Raw genomic sequence first — 27,083 nt, forward strand, 5'->3', positions numbered from 1 at the left:
CTAAACCACACAGGATTGATGCATTTGATTAGACTACCATTCGCATTGTTAACTTCAATTTTCTCTTTATATAACTTGGTAAAATTTCATTTCTTCTAGATTCCAAAAGTACTTACAAAACCCATGTAATTTTAGCATTTTAATATACTATGGAATATCATACAAAGTAAGGCATTTCAGTGTCATGTATAACCAAGTTACTGTCAATCCAAAAATTTTTGCACATCAATAAAAAGATATCTAAGAACTTAGGAACAATATTCTTCTCACTACTGTATAAAAATAACCACAATGAATAAGTATTTGTGTAATATTTACTCCATTGTCTCATTTCCAGAAACTGTCACAAGCTGTAAAGGTATTTCAGTGTTGGTAAGGATATCCTGATTGCTGGTGGCAGAAGTATTAACAGTTCCTATCCCTGAAACAGAACCTTGTTGAATATTTGCAAGGATAAGTGTTGTTCCTCCTGCAGTTATCAAAGTATCATCTTGCCCAGCTTCCACAGAAGCTAGCACTGTACTGCTAGAGTGGATAACTTTTTTGTTTTGATGTGTTTTAATATGTTTGGCAAGGTGGTCACTTCTCATAAAACGTTTTGAACATTCTGGACAAACAAATTTCTTCTCACCTGTATGTGTCCTTCTGTGCCTCTGTAATTCATCACTTCTAGTAAATCTTTTGCCACAGAACATCCAGTTACAAATAAAAGGGCGCAGATGCCAACGCAGATGCACTCTCAGATGTGAGGTCTTCCCATAGACTTTACCACAACCTGGTATATGACAAATGTGTTGCTTCTTTTTCCCAAGATTGGTACCTCTTCCACCGCCTTCTTTACAGTTGGAACAGGTGCAAGATACCCTCTGAAGTCTTTTTCCTTCTTGATGTTGTTGGTCCCCTTCTTCATCTACCACCTGTACTCTTAAGTGTGTTAGATCATTGGTATTCAATGTAGAATCACCACTGAGCTGCCACTCTTCAGGATCAGGTTCTTCTTCCTTGATCCTAATATCTGCAGGACTGTCTGGATGTAGCTGTATACCAGTAGAATCTATAGAGTTTACTGTAACTGTAGATTTGGCAACTGACCAGTGCTTAGACTAACTGGAGTTCAAGTCAAGGCTCCACCTGCTGCAACTTGACCAAGCGTGAGTGTCTGGACAGGCGTCAAAGTTATTTATTGGGCAGCAGTATTCTGTATTTGCAAATTCTGCAAGTTCTGGACCCCTTGTACTTGAAATGTTTGCCAAGTTATCTGTCCAGAAGGGGTCACTGTCTGTGCCTGAATTAAAAAGGTTCCAGGATTCAGCTGCAACTGAAGATTTTGCAAAGCCTGTTGTGATATTTTTTGACCACTGGCTTGCACACCATGGATTTTCTGTGGTGTAATACCTTGCACAATTTGGGCTTGACTGGTTGGCTGCTGAGAATCTTGAAGCTGTAGATGTTGTACAACAGGCTGTGCTGTAGAAACCTGAATATTCTGAGCCTGTGTCTCCTCGGAAACAGGCGACTGGATATAATTTCCCTGAAGATCTGAAGAATGAACTTGCCCACTAGAATTAGTCAAGCTACTTGTATTTTGTTGTAATATACATGTACTATCTATCGTAACAGGCAACTGTGATGAAGAGGATGTTGGCCCAAATAAATCTGTATCAGTATTAGTTTCATTAATATCAGGAGAAACCCGCTCACCAGTCCTTTCTGAATTGTCTGAACTATCCATAGCTTGTCCTGTGTTTATCAAATGTCCATCGGCATTAATGCCTGCAGTCATTGTCTGAGAACTGCCAGAGAGTCCCAAAGAATCTAGATCGACACTATTGATTGGTACAAAGGTAATATTTCCTGGCAGACCAAGAGGCACATTAGCAACTACTTGGGTTTGGCCAGGAAAAGATGAACCTGGACTTGACCAGTCTGTGGTATGAGATTCTGGATATTAGCAGGAGGTGTTCCAGAGGCAAGTAAGGTTTGATTAGAGCCAGGAATGATCTGAATTTGACTGCTTTCTTGATTTATACCCCCATTATCTGAAGAGCCTGTGAAACCAATCTGAACCTGCTGACCATCTGTTGAGTGAATCTGTGGTATTACTTGATATTGAACATTGGGCACTGTACCATTTGATGAATCTGATGCTGGTGCAACTGAAAATATTTGTTGATTCTGCACATTTTGAAGGGGAAGGACATACTGCCCACTCGAAGTAGCAGCACTTGGAATCTGTACTAGATTACCAGCTTCATCTTTTATAGTTGTAGGTGTGGCTGACAAAACCTCCCATCGGTTTGGTGCTCCTCGTAACTAGGCAGAAGCCAAATCACCTGACGCTCTGGCTGCGGCATCTGGGGCTTGGCTGAGGCAGCCGCCTCCTCCTCGTCATCGCCCCTATGGCTGCCCTATCTTGCTGCAGGTAGCGGCCAACAGAGAAAGCGGTGACGGCTGAGTGTCCTGGGCCGCCGCCGCCGCCGCCGCCGGCGCCATCGCGCCCTTTCCGTGCTGCTGCTGCTGCTGCATATATTCGCGGTGGCTACCACCACCGCTGCCGCCGCTGTCCACGTCCAAGGCAGCCATTTCCTCCTTTCACTGGCTTTTCGGGAGCTGCCACGCCATGAGTATTCGCTATGCCAGTGGGGCCGCGGGGCCCGCAGCGTTGCTCCAAAGGTCTGCTCACTTGCCTGCGTCACCCTCCCACGACGCTGGCCAGTTTATTTTTTGAATAGTGGATATTATTTGATTGCTGAGACAGACTTATACATATAGCCTGATCCAGAAGAAAATAATCCTTTAATATTATAGTAAGAAAAAATATGTGACTTTTAAAAAATTTAGTGTTTATATGCTAAATATGAACTGATACCCTTATGGACTGGGAACAAAATTTGCAATTAATTGTTATTATTGTTTATATGAATTATACAACATGATATTTGTTTTTAGATAATGTTATCTTATTATATCAGTTAATCTTTTGGAAAGTAATTATTTATTTGATGCTGATCTCTTAGCAAGTATACTGACTGCTGTTTTTTTTTTTTTTTTCTTGTTTCCTAATACAATTCCTGGCATATAGCAGCTACTGAATGAATGTTGCATGTATGAGTGAATTTAGAGAGGCTAGTATTTAAGTCTATAGCAGTGTTTATATCTATATATTTAATAGTGTTGGGTTTATTTTATATATATATATATATATATATATATATATATATATATATATCTCACAATCTTACTGAAGAGTAAAAATTTAGGGTATCTCTTCTTTTAAAGAATGGATACAAATTTAGATTCTATTCATTGTTGATGATAAATATTCAGATGCAAGCACAGACTGGAAGTAGTTTCATTAGAAATAGTTTGGCAGTCACAAAAAATACTTAGTTATGGTGCACCAAATTGTAATTTGATAAAGAAAATAATGTTATAATCTGCTGGAAGGTTGCAATTACTCTTAAAATTAGGAGTTATTTGAGTTATTTTCACATCTTTTATCAAAACAGAGAAAACTATTTGAGACAAATTTATATCTTGAAGCTAGTATGCTTGCACTTAAAGGATAGTGTGTTTGATGTGAGGAATTTGATAAAAAGAATGGCTGACTAGGAGAAAAAGAAACCTGACTAGTGTTTAGAAGAAATATATTTAAACTTAGTACTCAAAAAATCATCCACATTTACTTATGTTTGAAGTTTTTCTACTTAAAGTGCTTCAATGCAGTTAAATTATAAGATTAGCAGATATTAGATTTATATGAAATGAATTTTCTACTAAAAATGTTTAAATAAAATGGTTTTTCCACATTACTTGATTAGCAATAGACAAAAGTCATAGCTGTGAATATGTATAAGCAATGTACTTTAAAGGAAAAATTATTATGTTGAAATATTAATTTATATTTTTGTTTATTCTCTAATTTTATATATATATATATATATATATATATATATATATCTTTTGAATCATTTGTTGGAATGTGGAATCAGTCAAAGAGAGTTTGGTGAGGAAACTTTAAATATAAGAGTGTAGGATTTGTTTTTTAGAGAGTAGTGAGTCATTGCATAATTTTGAGAAAGGGAATGATTTACAATCAATCATTATAGTCAAAGCTATAAATATAATCATAATATGAAAAGCTATGCCATAATGTTTATGAAATTTGTAATCATAACCAAATCCAAGTAACTTTAGTAGAGACTAGAAGTATGGTAGAGGCAGTGAAGAGGAGGTGAAGGGTAAAAACATTCTAGAGAGATGTAGTACTTAAAAGTTGAAGCCATCTGCAGGGGTTTACTCCTGTAATTCCAGTGGCTTTGGAGGCTGAGGTAGGAGGGTTGCAGGTTCAAAGCCAGCCTCAGCAACTTATTGAGGCCCTAAGCACCTCAGTGAGACTCTGTCTCTAAACAAAATACAAAAAAATGACCTGGGGATGTGGCTCAGTGGTTAAGTGCCCGCGAGTTCAATCTGCAATTAAAAAAAAAAAAAGTTGATTAGACATGAGAGATGGGGAAGAAGCAGTGGTCAAAGATGACAAGTATTTTGATGATAACAATTTTCTTTTAGAATCCAAAATATTTGGTCTGGAGTTGCAGCTCAGTGGTGAAATGCTTGCTTTACAGCATGAGAGACTGGGTTTGATGCTCAGCAACACATAAAAATAAATAAATAAATAAGTATTATGTCCATTTACAACTAAAATTATTTTTAAAAAATCCAAAATATTCTTTGTATGTCTCTCTTGAATGTATGACATCAGATACATTTGAGATTCCTAAAATTTCTTTTGACCAACCAAGCTTCCAGAATGGCCATTAAGAAATATGTAGTGAAATGCATTCCCCTATACAGTATCTTGAGTCTATGAAAAGACTGGATTTTGAAGATTTAAAAATGATTATAACTTCAAGAAATCACTCATGGAGATGAGTGCAGTAGACTTTGGAATAACATCTTCCAACTAGCTGGGCAGACTTTTAACACCTCAAATCCCTGCTATTCTCGCTTTCTGGTTGACTCTTGACTTCCTTTGTCTGCTTCTTATCTCCAATCTGAGAGTCAGAAATTATAATTTAGGTGTGAAACAATTGTTTAAATGTCTATATTGAAGGAAGAAACAAATGCTTCTATCTCAGACAAATTAAGGTTATACTTAATTATTTCACAATTAATAGGATGCTTTTTCAAAACACATACTCATACAACCCAAAATGCTCCAATTATCTTTTAGTTAAAATTTCCACTTAAATCAGGAATTTGAATGTTTGATACATATGGTAATATCTCATCAAATGATATGGTCTGTATAAATGATATCATTTCTACCTAATAAACCAGAGCCCATGGTATTTCTTAAAAAAATCTTACTCTCAAAGAAATAAACTCCCCAGTGATTTATAATTTGCATCTCTCTTCCACCCCATACACCAGTCTGGCTTCCAGGGAAACATTAAAAATTTTATTAAGAAATTTTAATTGTTTTAATGCATGGCACAAAAATGCTTTGCCCAACTGACTCCTTCCTTAGAATTAATGCTCTGTGGACAAAGACTTATAAAAGAGTTTTTAAAGAACAGTTTTCATTATTCACATTAACACAATTTACTGTGGCTAGAATATGAAATTACTTGTGATCTAGAAGTTAGCACTGTAGTAATCTTCATTAAAATAGTTTCTAAGGAGTGTAGTAAAATGGTCTGGAAGGCATTTTAGGAGAAAAAACCAATACCATTTCTAGGATTAAAAACTGCATTTATAAAATTGAAATATGATCATTGTTTTTGAATAGATGAGTGCACTATAAGTGATAGTATGGATTTTTGTATTTCCTAACAAATAGCTTAAGGTCAGCAATATATATGTTTCTTTCTGGAGAGAATAGTACAGAAGGATAATTTCGCATTTATAACAAAGGTTTTAGAAAAAAATACCCTTTAATGTAATGTAATGTAATGTAATGTACCTTTAATTGTAAGACAGATATAAAAAAAAGGAGAAAAATCACAACTTAGAATCTTTGCTTCCATAAGCCCCATATGTGAGGTGAACTTGAGAGAACTATCCTAAGTGGAATTCCCAAACTTATGAGGTTGAGAGCCTGTCTTCCATTTTTTATATTATTCATCCTTGTTTTAAACAATACTGGCAGTTGTATTAAAAGCATATGATTGATTTGATACTGAAATTTTTAATATTCATTGATATAATTAGAGATGCTACTAAATTTGAAGGCTGTGATTTCTGATATTTATTGTGGGCTTTGAATACATAAATGCAGTGGGACTCTTAGAGCTGCAAATTATGCTTATTAAAACATGGAATGCTTTGAATCAAAGTGTGAAATCAAAGTGTGAAATATGATATATGATATATCAAGAACTATGTAATGTTTTGAACAACCAACAATAAAAAAAATAAAATAAAATAAAACATGGAATGCAATGGTTATTATGTTGTAAGACTTACTTTTTTGTTTATGTGGATGTATGTTTACTTTAAGAGAGAAATAAACATTCCCTTAAGACTTGGTCATGAATTATTGACTTTGTAAAGTTGAATATAACTGGGAAATTCAGAAAAAGACAGGATTTTCTTTATCTTTTTAAAAGTACTTTATTAATCATTTTCCTTTTCCCAAATGGATTTGTCCCAGTGATTTCTAATTGGTTTTGGGTGTATGAAATCTGCCTTTATAATAAACATTAAAATTGGATAACTTGGATGTTTGAATATTTAAAAAACTGAAATTTTAGGCAGGTGAAACCCAATTTGTTTATAATATGACTTTCAATTTAAACACACCATGGCACAATAGTGACATTTCAGAATTGTAAGCTACAGATAATGGGAGTAAAATGACACATTGATTAACATATCATCTGGAAGCAGAACTCCTTTAGAAAAAGTTGGTCTGGGTGTTGGAGGGATTTAAATGCCTGTTCCAGTTTCTTCATTCTGGGATTGAAGAAGGCAAGCTATTGCTGTAGGTATAGTCACACTTCTCAATGGGCAGACATGCTGTTAGCAGTAGGGTGGAGGATTGTGGTAGAGGGTTTATGTGCAGCCAGATGATTGTAAACATTTCCTCTGTGCATTGTGAGAGGGTCTGTTGACAACAATGGAAGCACATGCTTTCTCTCAACCTACATCATATCACCATCTTCCCACATAGAGGCATCTCTAATTTCAATGAATATCAAAAAACTTCAGTATCAAATCAGCCATATGTTTTTAATACAACAGATACAACACCCAATATTTTTAAAACAAAACACTGTAGCTTGTACACTTCCTTATTTTATGTGGCTTCTTAAGGACAAGAAAAGCTTTGAGATTTGGTTTTTTTGTTTGTTTTTTTGATTGCATAGTCAATATAGAACCAATATTCAGCGATTCATTTTTTCTTATTTGCTTATTCCTACTTAAGGAAATAGAGTGAATTCTTACATATCTTTTTAAAATTTTTTAAAATTTTTTATTTCTATTTCCCTACCTACCATCCATCTATCCACTTATTCATCCATCCACTTACCCATCTGTCCATCTGCTTGTCTACATATCTTGTTTCTACTAGAATAGTCCAAGAAATATTAATAGTGAAAAAATAATAGATAAATCAGTCTTCCTAAATAGAAGAATTATTTGGGGGCTGGGACTGTGGCTTATCAGTAGAGCACTCGTCCAGCATGTGTGAGGCTGTGGGTTCAATCCTCAGCATCACATAAAAATAAATAAACAAAATAAAGGTATTGTGTCCCAACTACTTTTAAAAAAAGAATTAATTGGTCAACATTGTGAGACTCTATATAGTTTTAGTAGAATCTGGATTTTATAAGATGAAGGGAAACTAAACTGTTGAAATATGGTAAGTAGAGGGAACAAACATTAATTTTAAAGTTGTTCAAGGGCAGGATTGAGATATTCAGTGCATATGCTTTTCAGTTTGGATAATTAACTTTCATCCTATTATAATTATCTAAGGAATGTCATTTATCATTCCATTCATCTAGCCCAATTCTCTCATCTGTATCTTAGTGCTATTTACGTGATTGTGATGGAATGTGGAATCTGTTCTTTTAAATGCTGATACCAATAATGTAAAATTCTCCCTATATTTAATCTGAGTTATATTTTAGGACATTCAATCTCCTCACTCAATATGCTTCAATAGAAATTTTTAGCATTGGCATTGTTTTTATGGAAATGGAGTAGTAAAATTGGATAACTTCAATGATTTTTTTATTTTTAAAATATATTTTTAATTTTTATTGTTTGAGGCAGGGTGTTGCTGTGTTGTTTAGCTGATCTTGAATTCCTGGACTCAAGCAATCCTGCCTCAGCCTCCCAAGTAGCTGGGATTACGGGCATGTTCTGTGTGTAGCCTAAAAATATATGTTCATTTTAAAATAAGATATAGTAATTGTACATATATATGTGATACAGTGCGCGTGTGTGTGTGTGTGTGTGTGTGTGTAATGATTATATTTGGGTAATTGACATGTCTACCACCTCAGACACTTATCATTTCTTTGTGTTAGGAACATTCAAAATCTTCTATTAGCTACTTCAAAACACTCAGGTTATTCTTTCAACCATAGTTACCCTATTTAATTGTACTGAATAACTATTAACAATCCTCCACTCTATCCCCCTCCCTGACACACAAAGCAGGTGTGTTTATACTGAATTAATTAAACTAAAAAATCACTTGCCTCTAACAGAATCTCTCAGACATAATTGTTGTATTTATAAATTAAGTGTTGAAACAGGAATTGCTTTTTATAGTTTCTACTATCTGCTATTATTAATTTTTATGTTTTGTGCATTGGGAATAATGTGGGTTCTGGGTTCAGAAGTGGGTTCAAAATCAGACTCATAGTGAGGCCTTAAATTCTCTAAGCTTCAGTTCCCTGTCTTTAGAATGGGGTTGTCATGAGGATTAAGTAGCATACTACAATGTGCCTGGTTATGGTAGTGTCTGACAGTGAGCTGGTTATGTAAGTATGTAAGCATGCTCCAACTCTATGACCAGCCATAACCATTGAAATCCCCTCTCCCAGGCTCCAACAAAACCAGGTGCAAAATGTCAGTCAAATTATTTTATTCAATAATGCCGGCAGGCTGGTTCATCTCATGCCAAAGCAACTTAAGCAAGGGTGGAGAGCATCACTTTTATTTAGTTAATATGTCCTGTGGGTTCCTGGGGCACCATGCTGGTAGAAAGCTCCCATCAGGGCTTTCTAGAGGCTTCATGGAATTTGTTGCTGGCAACATTGGCCAAAGAGCTAATGGAGAAATGTCAGCTGGCTCTAGGGTTTACTGCAGCAGCTGTGGTGCAAGGAGTCAGAGAGCTGCTGCTATTTCCAGGATGTCTAGGACTTGTGGGAAACTGCTGTCAACTTCCCAATCGTTCAGTAGGCTCAAGTGAGGTGACCGGTAGGGTAGACAGTCAGTGTCAGCGGCTCAGGAGGCTGAGGTAGGAGGACTGTGAGTTCAAAATCAGCCTCAGCAACTTAACGAGGCCCTAAGCAACTAAACCATTAGCAATTTTACCACCATCCATGAACACATTTAGAAAACAAAAAATGGGGACTTGTGAGGTGTGGACATGTGCCAGCTTCTGCTGGGTGAAGCATAGCAATTGCCACCCTCTGTCTTCTAAATCGCTGTGAGTGTGAAACCTACACTGTAACTGAAACCAGGTTGGTACAGATTCCTCCAGGCCCCGGCTCCTACACCAAGGAAGAACACAGAAGCAGGTGTAAGCAGAGCTGAGTACCAGGGACAGTGTCCTGGCCATTTGTGCTTTGAAATGAATGAACGCTGCAGCTTTCAGTCCCTCAATACCAGTACTCCCCAGCAGACAGGGTTCTCCTTGGATGGCCCTGGGGGTCTCAGGGGTGCACTCCCTTGCTTCACCTCTCTGCCACCCCCCTGATTCCCAGTGTCTAGTCAGGACCACTGTCATGTTGCTTAGTGACTCACTTTTGCAGAGGCTGGGCTTTGAACTCGCCATCCTCCTGCCTCAGCTTCCGGAGCTGCTGGGATTACAGGCGTGAGCCACCATGCCCAACTCTATTGTCATTTTTTTACAAGACATTCCGCCCACACTTGGGTCCATTAAAAATAAGGGCTCTCATACTAGCCTAACAAGCCTGATGACTTTTTCAGTAAATGGGCAAACTTTTGCTGGCGATAGTTCCTATCCCATAGAAGCTGTCTGTTTAGTGCCCAGTTCAAAAATGAACTGTTCAAGAACTGTTCAACTCTGCTGGCATCCACAGCTCTGGGCTCTCTGGGGGCCTCTGTACATCCCATTTAGCTTCTTGAGACAGCCGTGAATGACAAGTCATGTGGTGAAAAATTGAGCCCCTGAATAATCCCTAAACCCTGGTGGAGGGAACATGGCTGAATCATTGGACAGATGCATGTCCCTGCTGCGGCTTCCCTGCGATGTTGTTGTTTTCACTCTTGAGGTCAAGATAAAAATCCAGGTTTGCACAGTTCCTGGGAAACTATGGAGGTGTCTGATACCAGCTGATACCCTGGACAGGGGGGATCCAGAAAATGTTCTTTACTTGTCCTTGGGCGAGGGGGGACATTTATAACTCCCGCCATGCATTTCATCCTCACATTATTTCCTGCATCAGACTTACTCTTTGTCGTTTTCTCTGGCAATCTCCTCTCACAAATGAGCCCCACTTACCTGGGTGGTGACCAAGCAGGAGGTGAGAGAAGAGGTCTCCCACTGCATCTTCCCACCACAGCCTGTGCTCGCTACCATGTGGTCACAGGAGAAGGCTATGTGGCCCACAAGTGGGAAGGGTCTCCCTGGCTTCACTAGCTGAGTGAAACCTATCCCAAAATATTACTCAGGCACAACGGAGAATGACTTTATGACATTTGCCAGTAAATGGATGGAAGTGGAGACAATCATGGTAGGTGAAGTAAGCCAATCCCCCAAACCAAAGGCTGAATGTCCTCTCTGATATTGGATGCTAACACACAATAAAGGTGAGTGAATAGAAGTTCATTGGACTAGACATAGGAGATTGAAGGGAAGGGAGGGGGGATGGGAATAGGAAAACCAGTAGAATGAACCAGATATAACTTTCCTATGTTCATATATGAATACATGACCAGTGTAACTCCACATCATGTACAACCACAGAATGGGATGTTATACTCCGTGTATGAATGATATGTCACAATACATTCTACTGTCATATATAACTCAAAGAAAAAATAAAAAAAATAAAAATATATTTATTTTTAAAAAAATCTGTTCCAACTATCATCTGGAGAGAGACATCCTCCTGAAGTCATAAATAGGAAGGGATGCAACCAGAGGCCAGGCTGGTTGGGAGAGGTGGTCTCTGTTGGAAAGAGGAGGACCTAGCAAAGGAAGCAGGGAGGTGGTGATGAGTGTCACTGAGTTGCTGAGGCACCGTCACTAAGCTAGGAAAGCTGGACAAGTTTCACGTTCTTGGTATGCTTCCTCTCCAACTTGCCTTTGATCTCTCTGAAAGCCCTCCACCCTATGCCCATCACCTGTCCAAAAGGAAATCAATGGAAGCAGGGAGCCAGCACCAAGTGAAGATGGGTATGGAAACTGGATGTTTCATTTAATGGGTCCCTTAGGAGGCTCCAGGCTCCTTCACAGCAGAAGTTAGGCTCTATTCATAAGAGGGTATACTGCAGCAGGATCACACTCCTGTTCTCCACCTTCCCCCATGGGTGGGTGCAGCATGATGGCCCCCACCAGAGGCAGCCCCTCCATCTTGGATTGTCCAGCCTCCAGAACAGTGAGCCAAATAAACTTCAGTTCATTGAAAATGTATGCAACCTCAGAGACTCTGTTTTAGCAGCGTGAAGGGACTAATAGATCTTCAAAGGCAGAGAGATGTCAATAATACAGGAAGACTTAGGCTCAGAAAGTTTCAATAACAACAAAGTTCACACAACTAGAAAGCAGTCAGGTGGAGGTTTTTGAAACCTCTGAGTATAAAATCATGTAATCAGCAAATAATGATCGTTTGAGTTCTTCTTTTCCTATTTGTATTCCTTTAATTTCTTTCATCTACCTAATTGCTCTGGCTAGAGTTTCAAGGACTATGTTGAATAGAGTGGTGAAAGAAGGCATCCCTGTCTTGTTCCAGGTTTTAGAGGGAATGCTTCCAATTTTTTGCCATTTAGAATGATGTTGGCCTTGGGCTAAGCATAAATAGCGTTTACAATGTTGAGGTATGTTACTACTATTTCTAGTTTTTCCTAGTGTTTTGAAGAAACTCTATAATGAAAACTACAGAACACTAAAGAAAGAAATTGAAGAAGATCTTAGAAAATGGAAAGATCTCCCATGCTCTTGAATAGGCAAAATTAATATTGTCAAAATGACCATACTACCCAAAGCACTATACAGACTCAATGCAATTCCAATTAAAATCCCATCATCATTCCTTATAGAAACAGAAAAAGCAATCATGAAATTCATTTGGAAAAAAATAAGAGACCCAGAATAGACAAAGCAATCCTTAGCAAGAAGAGTGAAGCAGGAGGCATCACAATACCAGACCTTAAACTATACTACAAAGCCTTAGTAACAAAAATGGCATGGTATTGGCACCAAAATAGACATGTAGACCAATGGTAAATGATAGAAGACACAGAGAGAAACCCACATAAATACAGTTATCTCATTCTAGACAAAGGCGCCAAAAACATACACTGGAGAAAAGATAGCCTTTTCAATAAATGGCGGTAGGAGAACTTAAATCCATATGCAGCAAAATGAAAATAAACCCCTGTCTCTCAAAATGCACAAAACTCAACTCAAAGTGGATCAAGGACCTAGAAATTACACCAGAGACCCTGTGCCTAATAGAGGAAAAAGTAGGTGCAAATCTTTATCATGTCAGATTAGGCCCTGACTTCCTTAACAAGACTCCTAAAGTGCAAGAAATAAAATCAAGAATTAACAAATGGGATGGACTCAGACTAAAAAGCTTTTTCTCAGCAAAGTAATAATCAATGAGATGAAGAGAGAGCCTACATTTTTTGCCACACGTATATAAAATAGAGCGCCAATCTCAGGATATATAAAGAACTAAAAATACTTAACATCAAAAAACCTAACAACCCAATTAATAAATTAGCTAAGGAGTTGAACAGACACTTCTCAGAAGAAGATATACATTCAATCAACAAATATATAAAAAAATGTTCAACATCTCCAGTAATTAGAGAAATGTAAATCAAAACTACTCTTAAGATTTCATCTCACCCCAGTCAGAATGGCAGTTATCAAGAATACAGACAACAATAAATGTTGGCAAGGATGTGGGGGGAAAGGCACACTCATACTTTGCTGGTGGGACTGCAAATTGGTGCAACCACTCTGGAAAGCAGTATGGAGATTTCTTAGAAAACTTGGAATGAAACCACCACTTGACCCAGTTATCCCACTATCGGTCTTTACCCAAAGGACTTAAAATCAGCATACTGTAGTTCACAGCCACATCAATGTTTATAGCAGCTCAATTCACAATAAATAAACTGTGGAACCAACCTAGATGCCCTTCAATAGATGAATGGATTAAGAAACTGGTATATGTATACAATGGAATATTCTCAGCATTAAAAGAGAATAAAATTATGGCATTTGTAGGTAAATTGATGAGTTAGAGAATATCACGCTAAGTGAAGTAAGCCAATCCCAAAAAACCAAAGGCTAAATGTTCTCTCTGATAAGTGGATGCTGATCCATAATAGCGGGGGCATGGGGAAAATGGAGGAACTTTGATGGGGCAAAGGGGAGGGCAGTGTGGGGAGGGGGAATGGGGGCAGGAAAGATGGTGGAATGAGATGGACATCATTACCTTAGGTACATGTATGACTGCACATATGATGCAATGCTACATTGTGTACAATCAGAGAAATGAAAAGTTGTGCTACAATTGTGTACAATGAATCAAAATGCATTCTGCTGTCATATATACCTAATTAAAATAAATAAATTAACAAAAAAGTGGTCAGGGTGGGATCTGAGACCCAGATCTTTTCAATTTCCATCCCCCCATACTCCTGGGCCTCCCATGGTACTGCAAAAACAGTATCTCTTCCTTGGTGAGAAGGAGATTCACTTACTTGAAAAGAGACAAAAAAGACTGTATGAATCTCAAGAGCTCTGATTTAATAAGGTTAATTTTTTATGTACTTATTGCAGTGAAAAACATTAAGTGAGTGCAGTTTAATTGTGTCCTTTAATAATTGATTCTTTCATCAAGTTATATAAGCTCATAATACAAAGAACAAAATAGGTTTTGTAATGAAAACAAGTACATCTTTCTTCTCAGGGAAAAAGAAGCATGTTCAACTCTTTGGGCTAATGCTTTGGGTATTATTTCCAGTTCTCTGAAGAAAATGCTCTTATTCTACTTGGTTTGTGTGGAATTGGGATTGTCTTGTATTCGGAAGATGGAGATTCATCTAGCTTTGCCTCTGTCCTGTCGTCCTTCCAGTACACTCCAGATCTAATTTGGGTTCTGCTGATGTTCACCTTCATTTGGCTGTAAAAATGCTCTTCACAGCCAAGCTTAAGTATTCCGTGATTACTTCCCTTTCCAGAAAAGTCCGTTTTCCTCTTTAGCAATCACTGTTTCTGCTTGTTTGCTTGTTTGGTCTCTTATGTACTTATTACCCATTCAACCTTGACTTTGCTCCAGTGGTTCAGTTCTCCTCTTAGGATGTTCATGTTATTGGGTTTTTTTCCAGTTCATCTTTTTTTGAAAAAAATTCTCCCTCCTGGAGGTTCCTGACACTCAGGTCTTTTCTGCTCTCTGCACCCCCCACACCTGCCATTCTGGATTCTCCCTTTATGACCATCACTGTTGCTCACTCCTGGGTAGTAGCCCTTCCTTCCTCAAGCTTATGTCTTCCTCTTTCTTGGCTTACTACTTTGCTTTATTGGAACACATTCTCCTTTAACTTTTTAAAATGTATTTATTAGTGCGTTAGAGTTATGCATAATACTGAGTTTATTATGACATAATCATATGTGCATGAGATATAATTTGCTCTGCTTCAGTCCCCAGTACTTCCTTTCTCCCTCCTCTCCTCCCTCCCTCTACTCTACTGTTCTTCCTTCTATTTATAGTTTTTTTTTAAATTAGTGTTTTATAATTCATGCTGTATAGACACACATAGAGGTGAAATTCACTGTGGTGTATTCATATATGTCCATAACATAATTTGGTCAATTTTGTTCCACTGTTCCTCCCTTTTCCCATCCCTCCGCCCTCCCCATCAATTCCCTTCCTCTGTTCCACTGATCTATTTCTTCTATGTTCATGGGAATCCCTCATCTCCCCCCCCACCTTATTTTGGAAAGCAGTATGGAGATTCCTCAAACAACTTGGAATAGAATTCCATGTGACCCAGCTATCCCACTCCTCGGTATTTACCCAACAGAATGAAGGTCAGCGTACTGTGATACAGGCACAGCCCTGTTTTGGCTGCGTAGTTCACAATAGTCATGGAAACAGCTATCAACAGATGAATGGATAAATAACATAAACCAGGGCTGGGATTGTAGAGTGCTGGTCTAGCAAGTGCAAGACCCTGGGTTCGATCCTCAGCACCACATAAAAATAAATAAAATAAAGGTATTGTGTGCAACTACAACTAAAAAATATTTTTTTTTTAAAAAGATACATCATGGAGTTTTAGCCACAAAGAAGAAAGAGATTATAGCATTTGCTGGTAAATGGATGGAACTGGAGAATATCATGATGAGTGAAATAATCCAGACCCCCAAAGTCAAATACTTTTAAAGAAAGAATACTGGGATTCTTTTCATTTTTTTTTTAGAATTTGATGTCTGTATTCCCCAACATTTAGTTGATTCTTTGGTTGGATGTAGAATTCTAGATGAAAAATGATTTTCCTTGAGAATATTAATTATATTACTCTTAGTCTAAAGCTATTCTGATTCTGTTTCTTTGCATACGATCTGTCTTTTCTTTCTGGGTATTTGTAAGAATGTCCTCAACATTTTGAAATCTCACATTGGCACACCTTACTGTGATTCTATCTCCCCCAATATAAAGGGTGTTTCCAACCTGGAAACTTATATACTTCAGTTCTGCAGATTTGTCTTGGATTTGGTAGATAATTAGTTCTTTTCTGATTTCTTTGTTCTTTTTCTGATTTCTTTTTCCTATTATTTGGGTGCTGTGCATCTTATATTTGTCATCAATTCATTCATTTAATAGTTCCTTTCCATCTCCCTCCTCTCTCCCTCTCCCTTTCCCTCTCTCCCTCCATCCCTCTCCTTCTACCTCTCCTCCTTATCCCTCTCTGGATTTTTCTACTTCTAGGAAATTTCCTCAACATCTTCTTTCAAGCCTTCCACTGATCATTTTCATGCTTTTTAATGTCCAAGGACTTTCATTATATTCTGAATGTTTCTTTCTCTTTTCCTCCCAGTATCCTGTATCTTGTACCTACTTTGAAGATGCACATGTTTTTCTTTTTATGATAGATTTTTGTTGCTGGTCTTGCAGCATAAGATCTGTCTTTTAAATTTGTTTCTTTCTAGTGATTTATAGTCTTTGAAATTCAGATGTCTGTTGACACTTGCTTGCTGTTTATATTTAAGAGTGGGGCACTAAAAAGTGGATTGGGAATTCCAAGGCTGTGGGTGGATTATTCTTGGAGGCAGTGGGGTTCACCCTAGGACTATCTGGTTGGGCAATTTCCTTGAGGGCATTACTGATGTCAGGTCCTTAAGTCTGACCTCTTGGCATGGTCATATTCCCCAGACAAAGCTTCTGGAGCCCCTACCTGGACAACATAGGCCTGGCTACTTGATTCTTGGAGCCTGTTTGGGAAGAAGGTTGAGGAGTGGTTTGGGTCTCAGCTTACAAGTGAGTAAATATTTACTTAAACCTCTTGTCTTCACTATGGTACTCTTGTACTAAATTGCTCCCAGTTCAGAGATCTCTGGCTTAGACCTCTCCAGGTTATAGGATGACAGTTTTTTCAGCCACAGTGGTGAGGGACAGGCATCTGGTTTTATGCACTGAGGAAGGAGAACTGAGGTCCAGGCTTTGAGCCATTTAGCCTCACCTCTACCCAACTCCCAGGCATAATTGCTGTCAGTCATTCCTGAGACTCTGGGGGCTTTGAGGGTCAACCCAGGCTGCATCTGATCTACTTCTGGCCAAGAGTCAGCTTTCTGAGTTCTGCTAAGTTTGTTACCACATATTTATCTGCTTTCTCACTTCCAACAGTCTGTGCAATTAGCCCTTCTCTGTCCTTAAGAGTTTATGTACTTAAAAATTCATTTATGATAAAATAGAGGTAGTTTAGGGAAATTGTTTAGCGCAGAGACCTGGGAGTTCAGTGGATATGTGTTCTACCTCCAGCCCTGTATTTTATTAGCTGTGGGAACCCTTGGAAAGTTGGTTATCTCAGTTTCCTGATCTACATAAACTGGTCAACTGATAGGGAAACTGGGAAATTAATATAATGACTGGGATTATATGAGGATTCAATGAGATGTACACAGTGCATAGCATAAACAGTAAATAATAAGTTGTATATCTCTATAGTGCAATAATAATTTTCTTGACAATTAATTATCAGTATGACATACAATCTTGAATAGAATGAAAGCATGGTAAATGATGATTTGTAAATGATGATTTGTCACACACACACACACACATTCTATATTGTCTATTATGGGCTAATTTGAGGCATTACATAATTTAGGAATCCCTTTCTAAAACTGTTGAGCAAGGGAAGAGAGGAAAGGATCAGTCATTGGGATGCCACACAACCTGATTCACAGAAGCAGGCCATACATATTAACTACTGCTGTTAGTCAAAGATGTTGGATATGCAACATCGGGCATCCTTCCTGGCACACTGGCAGTGATTCATATGTAGATGAATCATGGTATGATTCATACAAAGCTGGCTCTGGATTACTTTATTTTTAAAAAATTTGGATCTGTTCTTTTCCCTTCTCCTCCCCAGAATATCACTGACCTGCTCTGTTTTGCCACATTGGAGACTATCAAAAGTTTTAAAGTACTTGTTAGAATACACCGTAAGCCCGAGGATTTCTTTTTCACAGAAAGCTATAGTTTCTAGCTTTCTGTGCTGTAGGATAAGAAGCACAAGTCAGAATATAATCCATTTGGATTCTAATGCAGGTCAGTGATTGAGACTAAGAAGGTTTCTCCACTGAATATTTTGAAGGTCAAATGTAAATAATAGTTTCCATGACTACTCCTTGGGGCAGAGGCAGACTGATTTCTGTAGAACTTTATATTCTTCAGTGATCTCCACTCTATGAAATGGGACCTGACAAAGAGGTCAGTAAATGGCAAAAACTTTCCCATGAGACTTTGTCTTTAATATTTATAATTTTGGATCACTTTTTGCTATTTTGGAGAGATTTTTTTTTCCTTCCAGAACATTCCAATTTCTTAGCAGTAAATTTTTGCTCCTTCCAGATGTGCTATCATTTCAATGTTCGGATTCATTTTTCCCAGCTTTGTTCCAAGTTCAGAATCATGTGTCAAGGTTAAGCCAATTGGTTTTGATCACTCTACACAGCCAGCAAAGTTTATGGCCTCGTTCTTTCTTTCTTTTTTCTTATTATTTTTAAATAAAATTCTTAAATAATCTTTAAGGTTAGTTAATATTTTTGGGGAGGACTTTTTTATGAATTGACATAGATTGAAATATTGAAATCTGGTAAACGCGAATTCAAATTTTTATCAAGTCTTGGGATAGGCATTTAAAAAATAATGAGTCTCAAGGAATAATTTAAAGAATAGGAAAGAAGTGACCTTGGTCATTATACCAATTAACTCTTGCTACAACAATGCTGCATAGCCACTCACTGTAGTACTCATTAGCTGATGACAGCATTTGTTTTTCTCTCTGTGTCTGCAGGTCATCTGATCTAAGCTGGGCTCAGCAGGACTTGGATGTAGGTCAGCAGAACTTGGGCTTAGGTCTGCTTCTTTGAGTTTTTCATTCTTCTGGAACCACTGAGCTACCCTTGGAAGCACATTTCACATCAGAAGCACAAGAAAGCAAGCTCAACCACACAAGCATATTTCAGGCCTCTGTTCATGTCACATTGGCTAACATTCTATTGGTCAAAGACAACAACATGGTGTTATGGTTGAGATCTGGAAAGTCCCCCGAAAGCGCTTGTGTGTTGAAAGTATGGTTCCCAGTACAGCAAGGTTCAGAGGCGAGGCTTTTTTAAGGCAATGATTAGATCATGACAGCTGTAACTTCATCAGTGAATTAATCCACTTGATGGATTAATAACTGGAATAGACTATTGGGTAGTAACTGTAGAGATATGGGGTGTGCCTGGAGGAAGTAGGTCATTGTGGGTGTGGCCTTGGGGACTATATCTATCCCTGGCCGCTTCCTATCTTTCTCTCTTCCTGATCCCCAGCTGCCACATGCTGAGCAGCTTTCTTCCATCATGATGTGTCAGGCAATTATAGACTGAATCCTCTGGAACCATACCCCCCCAAAAAAAAATCTTTTCTTTTCTAAATTGTTCTTGTTGGGTATTTTGGTCACTGCAATGAAAAGCTGACATGAGAATGCTCATATATACTCATCAAACTGGTTACTTTGGATATATTCTCAGAAGTGGAATTGCTGGATCATATGGTAATTCTATTCTTAGTTTTTTGAGGAAATTCCATACTATTTTCCAAAATGGCTAAATTCCATGCTTACTAATAGCAAATAGGATTCCCTTTCCTCAACAATACTTATTATTTTTCTTTTGATGATGGTCCTTTTAACAGGTATGAAGTCATATCTCATTGGGGTTTCAATTTGTGTTTACCACAAATTGAATGAAAAGCTGACATGAGAATGTTGAGCATTTTTAAGAGATGTTGAGCATTTTTTCCCCAGATATCTGTTAACATTCATATCTCACTTTTATTTTTGTCTTCTTTCTCCTCCTCCTCCTCCTCTTCCCCGTCCTCCTCCTCCTCCTTCAGATTGAACCCAGAGCCACTCTACTATTGAGATACATCCCTAGCACTTTTTATTTTTTTTATTTTGAGACAGGGTCTCACTAAGTTTCTGAGACTGGCCTCGAACTTGCAATCCTTCCGCTTCAGCCTGACAAGTTGCTGGGATTACAGATGTGAGTCACCATGCCAACTCATACCTCTATTTAGAAATGTCTGTTCATATCCTTTGCCCATTTTAAAATAGAGGTTTCTTGTTTTCTTGTATTGAGATCATTCATATTTTGCATATTAGTACCTTATTGATTGCAAATATTTTCTCCCAACCCATGGGTTGTTTTTTTACTATGGCTTGCTGTGCAGAAGCTTTTGAGTTCAGTGCAATCCATTTTTCAATTTGTTGTTGTTGTTGTCTGAGCTTTTGGGTCCTATCCAATAGCACTGCCCCTATGTTTTCTTCCAATAATTGCCCAGTTTCAGCCTTATATTTAAGTTTTTAATCCATAGTTAGTTGATTTTGCATATGCTGAGAGGTAAGAGCTCAGTTTTATTTTTCTTCACATGGATATCTAGTTTTGTCAACAGCATTTATTGAAGAGACTCTCCTTTTGCCCTCATGTGTGTCTGTGGTCTTTTTGTTGAAAATCAATTGACCATAAATACTTTGTTTTATTTCTGGGCTTTCTATTCTGTTCCACTGGCCTATCTTGTTTTTATGTGAATAGCATGCTGTTATTATTATTATTATAGCTTTGTAATGTATTTTGAAAGCAGAGAGTGTGAGATGCCTCTAACTTTGTTCTTGCCACTCGAGTGTCTTTGCTATGTGCAGTCTTTTTTTTTTTTTTTTTTTTTTGGTTTCCATACAAATTTTAGGGTTTTTTTATTTCTATGAAAAAATAACTTTGATATTTTGGTAAGAATTATATTGACCCTATAGATCATTTTGGATAGTATGGGCAGCTTGACAACAGTAATTCTCCCCAGTCATGAACATAGATTTTCTTTCCGTTTATTTGCATTGTATTCAGTTTGTTTCACCAATGTTTTATAGTTTTCAGTATACAGATTTTTCACCTCCTTGGTGTAATATACTCCTAAATATTTATGTTATCTTTTGATGCTATTGTAAATGGAGTCATTTTGGAATTTCTTTTGCAGGTGGTTCATTGTTAGCATATAGGGATGCTATTGACTTTTGTATATTGGTTTTTGTAACCTGAAACCTTACTGAATTTGGAATATGGTGCATCTTCCAAAGATTCAAGAGCTGTAACGTTGGACATCAGTGTGATACTGTTGAGAGGTGTTGCAATATTTAAGAGGTAGGGTATATTGGTGGGGTAATTAGGACATGGAAACTGTGCTCTCAGAAATGAATAATGTATTTCTCATAGGACTGTGGTTAGTTCCTACGAGAGAGACAGTTGTTACTGAAAAAGTAAGCCTGGTCCTTGAATTTCTCTGGCTTGCTGTCTCACCATGTTCTCTCTTTCCCTTGCAGATATTACTACTATGATGCTGTGGGTCATACTGTGATGTAGTCAGAAGGCTCTCATTGGTGGCAGAAAAGATGTGGCTGCTTGATCTTGAACATTCACCGTACAAAACTATGAGCTAAATAAACTTTTTTCTTTATAAAATATCCAATCTCAGGTATTTTGTTAGCAACAGAGAATGAATTGAGACATAGCTCAAATTTTGTGGGGAGAGTGAAGTCATCAGGATTTTCTATATATAAAACCATGTCATCAGCAAACAGAAACACTTCACTTTTACCTTCTTTATGGATGCCTTTAATTTCTTTTTATTGTGTAATTTCTCTAGCTAGGAGTTCTAGTACTATGTTAAATAATGGAAGTGGTGAGAGTACATTCTTGTCTTATAGGAGAATTTTCATCTTTAAGTGATGTATTGGGTTGAGGTACATCCCTTCTAATATTTTGCTACTTTTTTTGAGCATTTTTGCATCCATGTTCATTAGAGATACTGGCTCACCAGTTTTCTTATAAGTTCTCGTCTGGCTTTGATATCAGGGTGATGTCCCTGATATCAAATACTTCTAAATTCATTTTTAAGTGATTTTGGGGGAAAGTTTTGAGAAGTATTAGTGTTAGTTCTTTTAAAAATGTTTGGTAGAATTTAGCAGTGAAAGAATCAGGTCCTGGGCTTTTCTTTGATAAGAGTCCTTTTATTATGGATTCAATCTCTACTTGTTATTGGTCTGTTCATATTTCTTATTTCTTCTTGATTCATTCCTGGTAAATTTCAATTTCTAGGATTTATCCATTTCCTCTAAGTTTTCAATTTATTGGTATGTATAGAAGTATGGTTTGAGGATCGATTGTGACATCTGTCTGAAGTTGTGTTTTCCCACCTGTTAAATTAGGAGATAAATCGAAAAATAGTCACTTTTCATTAGATTGTTGTAAGAATAAGTGAGATTATGCTTGTAAATTATTTAGTGTAGTTCCTGGCGCCGTGAGAACAGAATCTATGCATGTTATCTATTTGTAGAGAAATGGATTTCAGGAATGGTCTGCAAGGTAGCATGACTTAGCACATAGTACCAGCTGAGTGGAGATGGGGTAGGAAGAAATGAGGAGTTTTTGACCCCAGTATGGAGTGATGGCAATCCTTTTACATGTAGGGATTAAACAATCCATTAAACCACCTCTTATTGTCCTAAAGGCCAGTTCACATGGCTAGTGGTGAAGCACTTGGAAACAGATCAGCAAAATGTCAGAATATTTCAGAGCATAGAGATAATCTATGAACTTTCGTAAAAGCCTCAAGAAGACAAGCTCCAGGCAAGCAGGACAGGCTCCTAAAAGTGCCATCAACAGAGTGGATACATTTTTTGGCACAGGAGATCCTTACTCCCAACCCTCTGAGACTCCAGGAGTCAAACAGTTGGGTCTTGCTTAATTTCAGAGCCCAGATACTCTGCAGCCTCTACTTGAGCACCTGATGAACATTGTTTGCCCCCAGAAGCCAGAGGAGACAGAAAGACTTTTTTTTTTTTTTTTTTTTTTTTTTTAGCACCAATTCCAGCACTTCCTGCCTGAGCCCTAAGGACTTTGCCAATACCAGACTGGCTACAGGTTCCCAGAGTCCTCTGAGAATGACTCATGGATCCTGTGTGGAGGAGCCCTTGTGGGTGGGTTTTATCTACACTTCATGTCCCCACACCCTTGACCATCCTGGCAGGTCCAAGGGAAAACTCAATCTTGGCCACATGCCTTACATTTTCTGTCCTTGAACCGAGAGGCCTGGCCCTTGGGGAGCTGAGTCAGGTCAGTCCACCAGAGAGGCAGTCAGCAAACTGGCTGCTCAGTCCACAGACCCGCTGTGGCCTCCGGCCCTTCTCCAGCCTTGAGTTGACTTTTACTTTTTACTCTGTGGGACATGACAGTATTTACCTAACAATTATGTATTGCTTTTGGCTTCAGCTCTCCACCCAAAGAAACCCAATATAATGGAGATTTTAATAACCCAGTAAACGATCCATCTCACAGGCACACAATGAGGCTGAAGGGAGATGATACAGCCAAGGTCACCAGCCCAGTGCCTAGACAAAGGAGGTCCTCAGTGTGCTCCTTCCTGTCTCTTGGATATGTATTCAGGGGACACATTTGTCACTTGTAGAGGCCAGTCTGCTCTGGAATATTGTCCTGCTACTTCAGGATCCTGTGGCTCATTACATTTACATACCTCACACAATTTCTAGGCATGATATATAGTGAACATCAATGAAATTTCTGGGAGATTTATCACATTCCCTAGTTCTATAGATTGGGGGTAATTTTTTTCATAAATCTTCACTGTTGTTGAACAATTTAATATGCCATTGTCTGGGCAATAGAATTTTCCTCAATTAGATTTTAAAACTAATCTGGGAAGGAACTTTGCCCCTTCCTCTCCAATAATATTAGGTAAAGCCATAAGTCCTGACCAAGAACAAATCTTGCTGGTATCTCCTGGGCACCTCAAACTGGATTCTCTTTTGCAGCAGTACTACTTCCTGCCTTCTGCTCCAGGATTGTGTCTTACTGAGGTGGCTGAAGCTCTTGGGGGCACGGAGGAGCCCACAGCCATGGTGGGTCCAGGTACAGGTTCTCTAGAGAGGACATTGATCTTAGGAAAATGAATCACTGATGTGGGATCTGGCCCGTAGCCATGTAAGCTCAAAAATTCAATTTCTTAAGTCCCAGAAGTTATTGGATGCTTGAATAAACACAACCAGTGTGGGATCTGAGAACAAACTGGAAAGAAAATTTACTAATTTCAAGCAGCCCGGAGGTTCACAACAGCCAGAGGAGCACATTTTCTCCCTGGAGGTGCTGCTTCTTGGGAAGCAAGGCATCCCACAGTGGCTTGGTAAACATGCACTCCGAGAACACTGGGCTCCAATGTGCAATGGGTAGCCTTAATGGCTTCAGGCATCCCAGGGCCAAGGGTGGGCCGGCCCCACCGCCAACCTGACTGTATTCTGACTCTACTTTTTCAGCCTTCTCTCAGGGATCAGCCTTCATTGAGGGGAAGGGTTGACTTCATGACAGACCTGGGGCTTGGCCTGGGGCCTCTGCACACCTTCAGAGTCCATCAGATTCCACGGCTTTGCTCTCAGGACATCCTTAATCCCTTCCTTTCAACTCCTGGGGGGCAGAGGTTCTTCTAGGCACCCCCATGTGGGTAGAAACTTGACTCTGACTAGGCTTCAGGGTGGACATGAGTTCCAGTTGACTCAGATGGTAGATCTGGTGACAGGCTGGGTGTCGGGGCTGTTCTGAGCCCTGTCATGATGACAGTCCCTGTTGACGGACTGCCATCCTCACCTCAGGATCACCAATTTATTTAATCCTTAACAATAATCCCATGAGAATCTTCATTTTAAAGGACACATTCTCATGATCCTGTCTCCCTCATCCCTTTCCCTCAAAGTCTCCTTTTCTTGTGTTTTAATCTCCAGTTGGGATGCAGAGACAAGGGAAGAATATGCCATAAAATCTTGTTCTGGATATACCATGAATACTGGCCAACAAAAACAAAATACTTAAAACAATCAAATGATTGATGAATCACCCATTTGTTAGATTGTCACTCAGTGTCTTGGACAAACCTGCCATTTGGCTTGGCTTTTGGCTATCTTGATATAAAAGGACCTGGACTTATTTTCCAGATGAGGAAGCCGAGGCTGGAGAAGCCAACAGAGTTGCCCGAGGTCACAATAACAAGTATTAGATGCACAATTTTAAAAAGTTCTGTCTGAAATTGAGATGGGGTCTTTGTGTCATTCAGCAGGATAAGGGCATAAGAGAGAAGATAGGGTAAGATCAGGATGGCCCCTGGTGTATCTAAAGAACCTAGAACTCAAACATCTTGAGAGGCCAGGAAAAAGATAAGTAAGTGAGAGTAAAGGAATTAGAAAAATCTAATGTACTTTAAGAGCAAAGTGTTATGTTGTGTGGCTCCTGTCCCTTGGCCTGAGTGACAGAGATATAGTGGGAACAGGTGGGGATCACAGTGAACCAGACTGGGAGCTGCCATCAGTTTTGTTGATCCTCTGATTTTTCAAAAAGAGGTAGAAATTCTGATTTTTAATATCAAGTATCCTGAGTTTTCAGTGTAATTTCAAATTACCTATAGACACCACAGAGACCTATGTAGGCAAATACTGGATCTGGTCTGTACATTTGCAGTCTTGACAGTTGTTTGTCATGGGACCATCACCAAATCCTAAGTTGAGTCAATAGTACAGGTATCATGCCATGCTGCGGGGAACTGAGAATTTTGATTATGATGAGGAGTGGATGAGGAGGTCAAGAAATGTTACAAGGAGAACGTTTTACCAATGAAAGGAAATCAAACTGGGCATGGTAATATGTACCTATAATCCCCACAACGGGGGAGCCTGAGGCAGGAGGATCACAAGAGCAAGACCCTTAGCAACTTAGTGAGACCCTGTCTCAAAAAAATTTAAAAAAAGGCTGGTATGCAGCTAGCTCAGTGGTAAAGCACCCCTAGACTCAATCCCCAGTTCCAAAAAGAAAAAGGAGAAGAGGGAAAAAATAAGGAGAAGAGAGAAAAAGAAAGAAAAAAAGAAATGAATTTCAAATATATCACCTAGTTCTCTGAGTAAATAATTTAGAGGGCAGACGTTGGAACCTAAAAAATCCGGTGCTAAGTCCCAGTTCTTTTGCTTAACTTCTGTGTATTCCCTAGCAAATTAACTAACCTTTCCTCACATTTGAATTTTTGTTTCAATTTCAATGAAATAAGACATTAAATGTAGGAGAAGTGCCAGATGGGAGGTTCTCAAGACATGGGACTTGTTAAAATAGCAATAATGATAATTATCATTATGATAATAATGATAGCTATTATTATCAGTACATACATTCATAAGCCCCAGGGAAGCTCTAATGGGAACTCAGCTTCTGAAAGTTCTTGTCCTAGATGATTTTATCTATGAGGATGATGAGACACTTTGGCGTTACTTTCTCATCTCATACTTGATTTTGGAAGTCACAAAGCCTAGCCTACCCGCCACCCCGACCCCCCTTTTTAAGTTCTGTCTGCATAGCATCATTCATGAAACTCGAGTAATCTATTCAAACCTAAACTCAGTGAAAACTTAGACATTTATACGGCTTAATGCATCTCTGAAGCTTCTATTCACTGGCTTTTAAGGGAGACTGTGCCTTGGGAGGATTCTCCCAGAATTCAGCCCCTTTCTCATGCACAGGATTCCTTAATTCTCTCATCCATCCCTTCCACGATGCCCATCTTTCATTGTGCTCTTCAGTTTAGTCCAATCTGAAATTTCTGCAGGTGATAAGAAAAGTGACTGTCCTTGAGGCTTTCCTCCCAGGACCTGCACACCCTTGTGCACACTTTCTTCCAATCCCATATTAAGGTTAGAGCTAAAGAGCTAGTTCCAAGTGCTGGGTAAGGATGTGAGTGTGTGAAACCAGGATCCATGTGTTTTGAAAAGAGGGAGAAAGTCTCACTTGCTTAACCCCAGTTTGCCTGAGGTCATCCCAAGAGTAA

The 27,083-nt window shown here is 38.6% G+C and overlaps 1 pseudogene; it reads right to left on the reverse strand.

Annotated features, from left to right (window-relative positions):
• Positions 1-155: 155 nt before the first annotated feature.
• LOC144251332 (transcription factor Sp3 pseudogene) overlaps positions 156-27,083 on the reverse strand; it is a 108,276-nt pseudogene continuing 81,348 nt past the window's right edge.

Source organism: Urocitellus parryii (assembly GCF_045843805.1).
Source record: "Urocitellus parryii isolate mUroPar1 chromosome 13 unlocalized genomic scaffold, mUroPar1.hap1 SUPER_13_unloc_11, whole genome shotgun sequence".
Lineage (NCBI taxonomy): Eukaryota > Metazoa > Chordata > Mammalia > Rodentia > Sciuridae > Urocitellus > Urocitellus parryii.